At 38.2% G+C, this 13,115-nt stretch overlaps 1 long non-coding RNA gene across 4 annotated transcripts in view; it reads left to right on the top strand.

Moving 5' to 3' along the window:
* LOC113609930 (uncharacterized) overlaps positions 1 to 12,860 on the top strand; it is a 29,398-nt gene extending 16,538 nt beyond the window's left edge. Inside the window, exons 3-7 of one of the 4 annotated variants that reach the window (XR_003428876.1) lie at positions 6,166 to 6,247; positions 8,532 to 8,639; positions 10,005 to 10,066; positions 11,185 to 11,336; positions 12,556 to 12,860. This is a non-coding gene — a long non-coding RNA (uncharacterized LOC113609930). Of the gene's footprint in view, positions 1 to 5,001; positions 5,242 to 6,165; positions 6,248 to 8,531; positions 8,640 to 10,004; positions 10,067 to 11,184 lie in introns of those variants that run through there. The other 3 variants (XR_003428877.1, XR_003428875.1, XR_003428874.1) reach the window with 3 other exon arrangements.
* Positions 12,861 to 13,115: the final 255 nt, after the last annotated feature.

Below are 13,115 nucleotides of genomic sequence, written 5' to 3'. Positions count from 1 at the left end.
CTAGAACTTGCAATTGGGAGTGTGATAATGTCCCTGGTAGAAGTTTTGAGGTCTCCAAAACAAGATATACTTTGGAGAAGATAAAATTCCTTGAATAAATTGTAGGATTAAAGAAAGAGATAGACCTGGTTACTCTGGTCATATAGATCTAAAATTTATAGTAGGAAGAAGGGGCATTGACAAGACTATTTTTATTCTCTTTAAAGTCCAGGTATATTAGTGCCACAGCATGCCAATGAAAATTAATTACCTCATAGAATATAGAGATGGGGAAAAAAATAAAGCATACTCCTTTTCTCTCCTGGGCATCATTATAGAAAACCCCATGAGTTGGATCTAAATAGCTTTTATTTAAGAAAAGCTCAAGTAATTGGGAAATAGAAGGATAAACTAGAGGGGAAGAGTTGTGCTAGGGTTGAGGTATATTCTCTAGATGGAAAGAATACTGGATATATATATATATATATATATATATGGGAAGCAAGAAACGGTAACATTGAGTAACTGAAGGCTATTAAACAATCTTGGAGAATCATTTTTGGTAGAGACCAATGGTCTAAGAACATCTATTAATGAACAGTTGACCAATATAATTATTATGGTATCTCATCATGAGAATACCTTTCAAGTTGTCATAGTGCAAAAGAATCCTGGGAAAAAATGTGGCTGACTGTGGGTTTCCATACTTCTATTGGTCAGCTAAGGCTGGCTGACAAATACTTCGTTTCCATACCCTGTTATGAACTGTTCAGCTTGTTGTGAAGCCAGGGTTTCACAGTTAGATTGTGAGATGATAATACCAGGTACCAAAAGCTGTTAAAAATAAGAAAGAAACCAATTTTTCCCTTTCAAAAAGATTTTTATGAATTTTAATAGATGCTTCTGGGCTTCTCTGAGAAGTCCCAGTAGGATTCAGTACCGAAAGAGAAGATGGTCTGTGTTGAAACTCACCGGGAAGAGCTAGCTTAACTCTGGCATTGGGTGGTAGCAGAGGCAGCTGATGCCTTCCTTTTCAGATGCAGCACCAGAAACAAACACTTTCATGAAAGCAATCACTTTTTAGGAGTCCAGGGGTCAATGATGCAATCTGTGGTGTCCCTGTCCAATAAGGAAGAGCTGTATTGTCTTTGTCAGCCTCATTCTGTTGTGAAATTCAGGTGAGGTTTTTTTTCCAGCTATGGGTCCTCTGGACCAGACTTTCTGGCATCTGAGGAAATTCTCTGAGTTAATCAATCTCTCTCTCTCTCTTTCTCCAGCTTTGATGAGGCATACTTTTCCTACAAAAACTGCACAAATTTAAAACATATAATTTGATGATCTTTGATATACATGTATGTCTATGAAACCAGATTGTTGCATTACCAGAAACCATTCATCTTGGTAATAAATATATCCATTAACCCTCAAAAGTTTCATCACCCTCCTGCCACTTGTAATCTCTCCCTCCAATCCTACCTCTCAAGTCCCCGGGAAAACACTGGTCTGTTCAGAGACTCCCAGGAGGAGTGGTCCTAGGGATTAAGGTGAAGCTGCAAGTCTTTATCTGTTCTAGCTCAAAAGTCATGTCATATCACTTGTACCACATCCTATTTGTTAAGCAAGTCACTAACATCAACTCAGTTTCAGAGGAGGGCAATTAGATTCTACCTTTCAATGGAAGGAGTAGCAAAAAATTCTCAGCCATCTTTAAATTATCACAATAGTATTGAAAACCACTGTGAATAGCCTAGCCTTCTCATTTTATAGATAGAGATACCGAAGCATGGAGTTTTGATGTGACATCAATTTTGAGTAAACACAATTAACTCTAAAACTCGAATTTTGAGTGAACACAGTTAACTCTAAAACTCCAAATGTGATTCTCAGGACTGAAAACTTTATGTAAAAACTTTGTTAGATACCTGCCACATTGCTTTTGGCCTCTCAATAAAAAATACCTTTAGCTGTCTGCTTACAACTTCTCAGGAGAAAGCCTTCCAATTCCTATCTACTTCTCATGTGGGCTAGAAAAAAGAATGTGAATGAAAAACATTCACAGACCACATTTTAAAAAAATGAGGTGTGATCATTGCAAATACTCTGCATTAGGTGGTTTCTGCCATCTTTCAATCTCACAATTTCATATTGCAAAACTGTTCAGGGTATTACCAAGAAAGAAGAACTGCACTTCAAAACATCCGAAAAAGATTTAGATCATTAGAGAAAGTATGATCACAGACTGACTTTTCAGGAAGCAGATTCTGATGAAAAAGTTTTGGAGATCTATTGAACAGCAAAACACATACAGTTAACACTACTGTAAGGTACACTTAAACATGGTTAAGGTAGTAAATTTGATGTCATGTGCTTTTTATCACAATAAAAAAAAAACAGGAGGCAAATTCTGAGATGATTTTGGAGTTCAAGACATTTATTAAGGATCAAAACCTAAGAAAAGAAGTGTGAGGAAGTGGAATTGGGCAGAGGAGAATAGTCGAATTGCTTTGCAAACCTTACATAGACTTAGATAACCCAGCCGGGCAAGCCCCAGAGCAAATATTGTCATCCCACCTAGATCTGAAATGACCCACCTTTGCACTGTCACTGAGCTACTGGAGGCAGGCTGCTCCAGGAAGGCCACGACCTTGGTCAAAGCAGCTCCCTGCAGCAGAAACAGCAAGTTCTTTTATGAAGGGGCATCTGAGCAGTGGAATTCCATGTCTACTGCCATCACTGGAGATAGGAAGTTCAGACAACATAGGGGGAAATTAATAATTCTACTTTTGAAGATGTTGTCTGCAATTCCTGAAGAAAAAATATAGGACACATGATTCAATGACAATTCCAGTACACTGAAAATAGAATTCAAGAGTATTTAGTACTAATTTTAACTAGAAAATATGTGCTCCTTTGTTTCACACACACACACACACACACACACACACACACACATAGACACACAAATCATCTTTTAGCATGACAGGAAGGGCAAAAATAGGATCATAGGGGTATAAGTATAGGACATGTAATTATTTATGCTTTTTAATTTCTATTCTGTTGAGTTTATTCATAATATTATCAGTTCTTTGGTTTTCTTCCAGGATTTTTGCATTTTTCTGTTATTTTGTGCATTTATAAATACAGAGCCTGTAATCCAAAATATGCTAATTAAATGCAATTTGAAGCTTTAAAACGTTCCTAAAGGGTACTATGTTGATTTACCTCTTAATATTTTTATGTCATTTTTGCACTTTCATACAGAACAACTTTTTTTCCCACATCTTCAGCCAGAGCATTTTAAGGCTTCCTAAGATCTCTCTTGCTCTCCGCAAGAACTTACGCAAATTGTTTATTCTCTCTAAACCTCAGTTGCATCAGCTGTAAGATGGAGATACGATGGCGCTTACTTCATAGGATTGTTGTGAGCATAAAATGATATAATATATGTAGATGGCTTATGGCAGTGGCTGGCACATAGAAACAAGTCAATATGTGTAACTGACTATAGCATAACACTGGTAACCATCCTTTCATTAGTAAAAATCAGCCATTACCATACGAAACCCTTTTGCAAAATATATTTGTTGAAAGGTAACAATTTAGTAATAGAAACCAAAATTCCAATCCCAGGGTTCGGTCTCCAGGACTTTTCTAAATCTGTCACAAGATGGCCCCAAATCCATATCCTTCATGGCTCTGCGTTCATGGAAAATGAATTAAACAGCAAGAAGATATTGCAGCAAAAATCCGCGGTAATAATAGTCCAAAGTGTAGGTGGTCCACCTAATAATCAATTGTCCATTGTCTGGAAGAAGATAGAAAAGCAAGCCTTATGTGTTTGAAATGGGCAAGAAGGTTGTTAAATGTGTCTAGATGATTTTTTTCAAGGTTAGTCTCAATAAAAGTGGTTAATATATCATCCTTGACATTGAACACTTCAAGTAGTATATGGCCTAGTATGCTTGGTTGAGAAAAATCTCTAATCTTTACCTTTTTCCTCTTTTATAAATTGGTTAGTTAGCAATTATTTTTTTTTTACCTGAACACTTGTAAAGCAGTTTCAGAACCCTTTCCTCTTTATTTTCTTCTACCTGAAACAGAGAGAAAACTGTAAATCATATAAGATCCTGTCAGGAAAGCCTCAGATTAAATGTTTTATAAGATCATGACTAATTCATTACTTCTTCCTCTTATTTCCAAATCCTTGAAGTCTCAAAACCTTCCTTCCAGGCAGTGAAAAATGCTTTCCAGGCTAGGTAATGTAATTCTAGAAGAAATGCTTGGCAATTGATTGCAACTGGTAGATAATACTTGAATAAATGGTAAAAGAATTAATACCGGGGCTTCCCTGGTGGCGCAGTGATTGAGAGTCCGCCTGCCGATGCAGGGGACACGGGTTCGTGCCCCGGTCTGGGAAGATCCCACATGCAGCGGAGCGGCTGGGCCCGTGGGCCATGGCCGCTGAGCCTGCGCGTCCGGAGCCTGTGCTCCGCAACGCGAGAGGCCACAATAGCGGGAGGCCACAACAGGGAGAGGCCCGCGTACTGCAAAAAAAAAAAAAAAAAAAAAAAAGAATTAATACCATGGGACTGAGCATTTAAGAACTACCATATTGTAGTATAGTGGTTACGAGTCTTAGCATAAGAGTCAGAAGTTTGGTATTCCAGTTTAACTTAATAGTGGAGTAGCTTGGATAAGTCACTTCAAGATTATCAAACTTTTTTCATGGAGGTTTTTGTGAGAATTGAATGTGTGTGTAAATTGCTGAATATCCTGCTTGGAGCACAGTAAGGACATAATAGTACCTTTTACTACCATCACTGCTTTCGCTCATGATACCATCGGATAAAGGAAAGAATTAATTTAATCTTCAATGGAAAGATCCAAACACATCCCTGCTGACATTTTCTAGCTGATTCTGAACTGAGCTTCAAAACCCAGCTCTAACTGACACACCATCTTCCATGTTGGTTGGTTTGTTTTTGCAGAGCAAGAGGGGGTCAGCACTAGGGGCAGCCCAGCATTGCTTGGAAGACTGCAGCCTGGAATTTAGTAAGGTGTTCTGAGTATACACTTTAGCCAAAAATACAGAAAATTATATTTTTTGAGTGAGCTCATAGACTTTTCAAAGTAACTGAGAGAGACTTGACTTGATGTGCACACTCTACTACATATTTGATTTTTATCTCAGGAAAAGAAGCAGAAATAAGATAAAATTGTTGAACTTAGTAATCTACAGACGTCTTTCCTGCATCTGTCTTTGTAAGTAAGAAGATAATTTAGACAGTCTAATTATAGTGTAGATAAATTACAATTCGTAATCAAACGTGACTCACTGTATGCCCAGAATTTCCAACTAAATGTTTTATGTGAATTGTTAAAATTCTATTTTTACTTGCCTTATGGCAAGGGCTTGCAGGTAGCCATCAATACCAAGACCTTAGACAGCATTTGTAACACCAGATGGAGGACACACGTTTGATATTCTTCCTACACTTCAGAGAAAGCTGTTCAGCGCTTGTTTCCCAAGATAAATGTGTTAAGACATGGCCACTTTCATCAAGAATGTACTTGTAATAGATAATTAATAAGATCCTGCTGTATAGCACAGGGAACTCTACTTCACTGTACAGTAGAAACTAACACAACATTGTAAAACAACTATACCCCAATAAAAAAAAAGAGAAAACAATGCAAATTCATTCTTCATTGTGCATTGTATTAAATTAAAAGCAAATCAAGAAAAAAAACTGTACTCCTAAAACATTTCAAGATGGATTCAAATGCAATATTCATACATAATCTTTTGAAACTTACCAAAAATTAAATTACACTTTTGAAGACCAATTTAAAAATTGGAACAAAGATTAGCATAACTAGCTATATAAAGTATACACACACATCAGGCACTCTGTTGCATATTTCATCCAATTTTAACAACAATTTTATAAGTATTATCCCCATTTGTTCTGAACCATCAATTTCTTCTGTGCATTTCTTAATGTATTGCATGATAATTACAAAAGATTAATATTTGGGGATATGTATCCTAATGTTTTTAATATACTGGTAATTAAGGATGGGAAGAGGGATATGCTTAAACACTCGTGTGTGTGTGTGCGTCGTAATATATAGAGTTTTACTTTTACAGCTCTTTTTAATTAACCTCTTTCTCTCTTTTTGCAGGTGGGGACAAAACTCGACGGGGAAAACTGGGATGAGTTGATAGGGAGGAGTTTTGTTGCCTTCGTACTAACCTGGACATATTGTGAGTTCACTAGGCAAAATTACCAAGGCATGATTGTTAAACAATTTTTCTTTTTGTCACCTTCCTACCTTCATTCCCAAGCCTTTTTGCTTCCTCCTTCTCCTTGCATCTTGGCACCTAGAACCTTGTCAGAGCTCTCCGGCAAACCAGAGCCTGCTCTCCAGAGCCTCTGCCTCTCCTTCCAAATAAAGATAACCCCTGCCACCACCCTTCCCCATTTCCACCCCCGCCTCAGTGTTGCAGATAAAATAAGTCACTGATCTGGTTATAGTGCTTGATCCTAAGATAACTGAACGGGCCATAGCCTTTATCAACGAACTTTAAAGAATCTGCAGAACTAAAAGCCATCTCTAATAGAAAAATACATGGAGGTTAATTTTCATTGCAGAATACCTCTTTTTTTTTTAATTTTTGGCTGCGGTGAGTCTTCATTGCTGCGCGCGGGTTTTTTCTAGTTGCGGCGAGCGGGGGGTGGGGGCTACTCTTAATTGTGGTGCGCCAGCTTCTCGTTACGGTGGTTGCGGAGCACGGGCGCTAGCATGAGCTTCAGTAGTTGTAGCACGTGGTCTCAGTAGTTGTGGCACACAGGCTTAGCTGCTCCACGGCCTGTGGGATCTTCCCCGACCAGGGCTCGAACCCGTGTCCCCTGCATTGGCAAGCGGATTCTTAACCACTACACCACCAGGGAACTCCCTGCAGACTACCTCTTAAGAACAACTTAACAATGCACAAACAGAAACCGCCTCCCACCCCACACGCACACTCTCTTGCTGAAAGTAAAATGACAGGAAAGGAACTTTTCCAACACGTACAATCCTTTGCTTCTACACGTCTACTCTCTTGCCCACTCTATATTTTCATACGCAGAGCTTTAGTGCTGGAGAGGTTTATATGTATGTTCTAACAGTGCACTCTTTTTTTTTTTATTGTTAAGAAGATGTTGGGGGTAGGAGTTTATTAATTAATTAATTAATTAATTTTTGCGGTGTTGGGTCTTCGTTTCTGTGCGAGGGCTTTCTCTAGTGTGGCAAGCGGGGGCCACTTTTCATCGCGATTCGCGGGCCTCTCACTATCGCGGCCTCTCTTGTTGCAGAGCACAGGCTCCAGACGCGCAGGCTCAGTAGTTGTGGCTCACGGGCCTAGTTGCTCCGCGGCATGTGGGATCCTCCCAGACCAGGGCTCGAACCCGTGTCCCCTGCATTAGCAGACAGATTCTCAACCACTGCGCCACCAGGGAAGCCCTAACAGTGCACTCTTGAATACCATGCTTCACTTCCTAGAAATGTCCTGTAGATTGATGCATTGTTTTATCCAAAGGAATGCATCCTTGCTGTTAGAAAGCAATCTGGTGTTGATTTGGTCAGGATGAGGTTCAGAAAGCCATGTAAAGAGCTAACATGCTATTCAGTATTTTAAATGATTTTGTTTCTCTCAGTTATAAATAATTTAATCTCCCTGCATCAGAATTCAACTGTTAATAGAAGGATGAAAGATCACTCTTACTTCTTTTGTAGCCAAAGTATATTTCCAACCACATCAAATTAAAACAACTAATAGAAACACTTTAGATATTAAACACAGGAAAGTGCGGTGGAATTAGGGCCATTTCTAATTTAAGCTTCTAAGAGGCTCCTAGAACTACTATTAATTCTGTTTCTTTTAGTCTGAGATACAGGTAAGAGCTGGGTAGCTCCATTACAGATGGAAAAACGGCCCAGAGAGGGTAGGAGGTTTCTCAACATGATAAATAGAATCATAAAAAGGAATCAAGGCCCTCTGACTCAACAGTCCAGTGTTTTCTAAAGGCAGACCACACTTAGATGTTTAGATTCATTGCCAAATACATACAAACACAACTAACCACAGGGACTGTGAGATCAGGCCACTTGGGAAAAATACATCAGTACTGTAACCTCTTGAGCAAGTGTAAAACATAGCCCAGAAGTATGCTGGTGTCTCAGCTTTGTTCACTGTAACATAAAATCAGGGGAGGTGAGGGACAGAACATCGGGGGCTGCCCTATCACCGTCCTGTGACCAAACTAGGATCAGTGTCTGGGGGTAACTGGCTATTTCCAAAAAGAGAAGACAACATAGGATCAAAGAAAGGCAAACCAAAGAACTTTAATGTGGATAACTGGGTAATGGAAAGCTAAATATTTTTACAATCCATAGAACTCCCAGAAAGAGATGTATTTCTGTAGACAAAAGAATTTTTTTGCGTCTCTCTTTTTTTTTTTTAAAAAAAAAAAGGATTGCCATAATTTTTGTTTTCCTAAAATCAGAATCTGAGACGAGGCCTTGGGTGCTGGTAGTTCATCTATGAAGGGATCCAGGACACCAGAATAAGGAAGTAGAGAAGTGGAACAGGGAATGGTGGAAAGCCAGTGTAAGTAAGTATGCCTCACTGAATTGCTGCTATGGGCAACAGGGAGGGTCTCCATTCCCCTGGAACTTCCAGGAAGTAGACAGAATGCCTCCTAGAATATTCTCCCTTAAAGGCGTGGAGTCTGGAGTATGTAACATCAGTTCTCCTCACCTAGTGGTTGAGGATAGCCCTCAGGGGCATTAACTCCTACCCCCTACTTGTAGCTCTTCTTGCGCACTAGTCAGGCACACTCCCACTACCTTGGGGAAAGCTGTGAAAGCAGAATGCAGAAAGATGCCTGCTCTTCAGGTGGGAAGCTACCAGTGCAAGGTGCAGCTGAGATTATTGTATAGAACTCTTCCCCACTGTTGTGACTGAAATCAGAAGAACTTTCAGGGGTATGTGATGTGGAGAACAATAAATGCATGTTGAAGGCTGCCTCTTGCACTACTCAGATGCAGTGGAGCTCCAAACTGAGTTCACTTGGTCAACTGAGTCTTACTGGAATAAGCTACACTCCCCATGACTGCCCCTGGTCCTAGGTAATTATTGATATTAGTCATCTCCTTCCTTCACATTCATTCTAGATTTTCATTATCCTTGGTCTGAAATTGAGCTGATTTCATTTGCTTACCTGGTGGAGGAAACTAGACCTTCATCCCTGACGGGTTTGAGCTTTTGGTTGCCTTTGCCTTATCTGGCCAGTTTTTGAAATTGCCCATTTCCCATTTTCCCATGGCATAGAGACACCACAAGTCCCCATAAGTGTCCTAACTCCTCATGATAATCAGGGTCAATTATTTCAATCAGGAAGGTAACCCCTCTATTTATCTGCTGGTCCACAAGCCCAAAGTGACCAGGCAGCAGTTGTAGTTTTAGATTCGGTGGAACACAATTTTTGTGCCTTGGTACCAACATGTTTCTCCTTGGAAGCAGAACCTTTGAGTTGTCAGAGTTTAGCATCATGAGTTCTGGAAGCACAAAACCTGCAAGTGGGTAGCTGAGCATGGTGGTTAGAGAGGTCGGTACTACTGCTACCCTTTGTTTCCCGATCTGCATATATATTCTAGCACCATTTATAATGGCCATTATTTGATCCTTTTCTGAACGTTCTGAGTTGCTTCTGTCCCACAATGTCTTTGCAGAAATGTCTATTTCCTGTTTTGGACCCCATATTATTAAACCATGATAATTCTTATACTAGAGCTTACACATTTATTTTTAAAAAATCAAACTTCAATTATTGAGTTGTCTTTAATCCATATCCTTTGAAGGTTTTGCTGTCCTTCGTTATGATCTGCAAAATACTGCACAATGCCTATTATCTTGGAAAACAGTTGTGATTTTGCATCTCTTTCTCTAACACAAGCTCTCTGTGTTCTCTTTGGAGAAGGAGGCCTCTGCCCCAGGGAGAATTCTCAGCATTGTGTGACAATGTAAGGAATGCCAACAGTAAGTGTCAATTCCTATTTGGAGTACAAGCTGGAAGCACATCTTCATTTCACAGTGTCACATTCTTTCTGTGGGTTACCATTAAACACCCCCTCAAAGCATTACTTAGGGTTGTTACTATTTGATCTCTTTCATGTCTCAAAAAACTTGGGCTACACTAGCGCAGAGTCTGTGCATTTATATTCTTCAGAAACTTATCACTTTACTGACAGCAGATAAAAACATGTAATTATTATTTGACAATATTTCTTATCTTATAAAAACATGTAAGGGACTGACTATTTATAAATTTATAGACAGCACATTTAAGCTTAGTTTAAAGCCACAATATGAAGAAGTTTTTGTATTTTATTACAAAGAACAAAGTGATTGATATTGTGGGAAAGCAATGGGAAGGGAGAAAGTAGAGACAGAATTGAAGGTATGTGCCCCTCGGCTCTCCACCTACGAGGTTTTGTTCCTTTTGAGGGGCAGCTGGAATAATGGGGGAAAGAGGTTGTAAACAAGATCAGGAGAATGGGACTGAGATTGACTTGATCTCAAAGAAACGTCTGGCTATTTGAGCAGCTATTTTCATTTGTTATTCTCTGTTTTATCAGAACATTACTAGATTTTCACTTTGAACAAGCCAAAGCTCATTATCCTAATTCTCTCTGAACATTTTTTCTATTTTGCAAATTTCTACTGCCAGTAGCCAGGTTCAAAGCATTGAATATTGGAGTAGCTCTATAGGTCACCATGTTTGTCCAACAGAAAGAACTTCCATGTGATTGTATACCTTTCATCATCAAATTCAAAATAAGGGTTACCTCTGGAGGTGCAATCAGGGAGAGTCCACAGGGGCTTCAACTACAGTAGTAATTTTTTAGTTCTCAAAGGGGAACAACTATTTACTAGATTATTTTTACACTGTTCTTAATTTCCAAGCTATTTTACAATAGCAATTTTTAAGGTACTCAATTAAAAAAAAGGATTATATGCTTCTTCATGGGTATTTACCTGTCAATACTGAGAATGTCTTATTAGCGCTACATCCACCGATAAATGGTAATCAGTAAAATGATACAATAGTTCTTGCAGAGATTTCATGCAAGTTCTTTTGTTTATTTACTTAACAGGAAAGAATAACTACATGATCGAGAACAGGTGATGAATATTCTTCCAAAAGAAGCCTTTGCAGAATATATGACCTCTCTTTAAGCTTCTGCCTGGCTAAGACGCTACACCATATTTTTCTTCGCAGAATAGATGTACACATCTTCCTTCCAGAGTATGTCATTAACCTACCTTTGGCTTACCCTCGGTATTTTACTTTTTTCTTCTCCTTATTTATTAGTAGTTGGATTTGTATTTTTAGATTGCCAGGAAACTGGTGTTTATATTCAATATGATATTGTCTTTATTAATATACTTATAAACTTAACAGTCAATTTGACTTGCCACCAGTCATGTCCTATAAATCATAATCCTTTGCTCAAATGTGTAGGACTGTCTAATTCCATTATCTCTGAGCGTTCACTTTAGAAAGTGAAACTGATGCTCTATAATGTGTACTATTCCTTCCTACCTACTTAGCTTCTTCTTTTGAAGTTCTCAGGAGGGTGATGCATTAATTTTGGAGCATTCTAACATACACTGTGTAACAGATATGTTATATAATATCACTCCCAGCATTCTCAATCTTTCTATTATAGTGTTGAAATCAATATTTGACTAACATTTATTTAAAAGTTACGTAAGGCCCTTAAAACAGTTAAAGAGATAAAAACATTAACAGTTCCTGCAAATAGCAATCAAAATTGCTCTCTAAAAAAGGTTGCATGATTATTTCCAAGGACATGTTTATTAGTAACCATTAGCATAGGTAGTTGCATCTTTAAATAAGTGTCATCTTGTATTACTGGAGAGTAAAATTTAAAGGAAATTATGGGCTTTTCAAACTACTCCATGTCCCTGTTGGAATATAAAAACACATTCCTGAACAACCATAGCATTTCCATAAGCCAATAAAATGATGACTCAGAAGGTGAAATACTCTAGACCACAAACCACTTACATATGAATATTTTAAAATTATGTAAAAGTCCTATTTTGAAAGCATTCATATAATCAAGAAAATAAATGTATTGTGCAAAAGTCATTTAACCCCTGAAATGTCTGAAGGCAATTCATTGATTTCATGAAATACTGTTCTAAAGGAGATTTTTAGTTTTCCGACAGATTTATTATAATGACTTTAAACATTCTTTGGGGTTCACTTTCTTTGATGTCTTAATGCAGAAAAGAATTATATATAAGGACTTTTTGCTAGTATGCATTCTATGACATTGCTTGCAGTTCTCTGATGAGCAAATAGTGTATCTCACTTCAGCCATGTTAGTGGCCACTTAACAAGGCTCTGAAGAGTGTGGCCTGGTCCCCGGTTATTTCTATGGTCTAATATCTGGTCCAAATTTTTATACATTTGATTCTGTTAATTACGTGGACAGAGGACTTGAGTGAAGAGCAACACCAGATGAAAAGAATGGACTATGTTGCGGTTGACTCGGTGGACTCAGCAGAAGGTGATGAAAACACTGAAATGGCAGCAGAGGTCCAAAAACAGCAATCTACAGCACTCCATGTAACTATCTCTATTGAGTTGTTACTCAATACAAACTGATGAATGATCTTGGTAATTACAATAAACTGTGATCTTCAAGTGTGAAAATATGTATTGTGGATGACAAAGATACACTTAGTTCATTCTTTTGTAGCTACTGAAATCTTAAATAAAATTAATTTCTGCACTGAACACGGTACTGATTTTCATCCATGGAGGAAGATAGATTCACTTTAGAATATATATATTTTACGTTTTCTATAAACCAGGCAAAAACTGGGAATACAAAGATCTGGTTTTTGTCCTTGAAGAGTTCACAGTCTAGAGCGAGAGAAACACTTTATAAGACAAATACTAATAGAGTTGCATGGAGCTCCAAAGCATATTTCATACTTCAAACTACATTTTATACTTAGTAACCTCACTATCTAAAACAGAGAAAAGTTA

The sequence above is a fragment of the Aethalodelphis obliquidens genome, unplaced genomic scaffold (genome assembly GCF_003676395.1).
Source record: "Aethalodelphis obliquidens isolate GAN/ISIS:26980383/991018 unplaced genomic scaffold, ASM367639v1 scaffold59, whole genome shotgun sequence".
Classification (NCBI taxonomy): Eukaryota; Metazoa; Chordata; class Mammalia; order Artiodactyla; family Delphinidae; genus Aethalodelphis; species Aethalodelphis obliquidens.
Note: the sequence above shows the minus strand (reverse complement) of the source record. Positions and strands in the feature narration are given on the sequence as shown.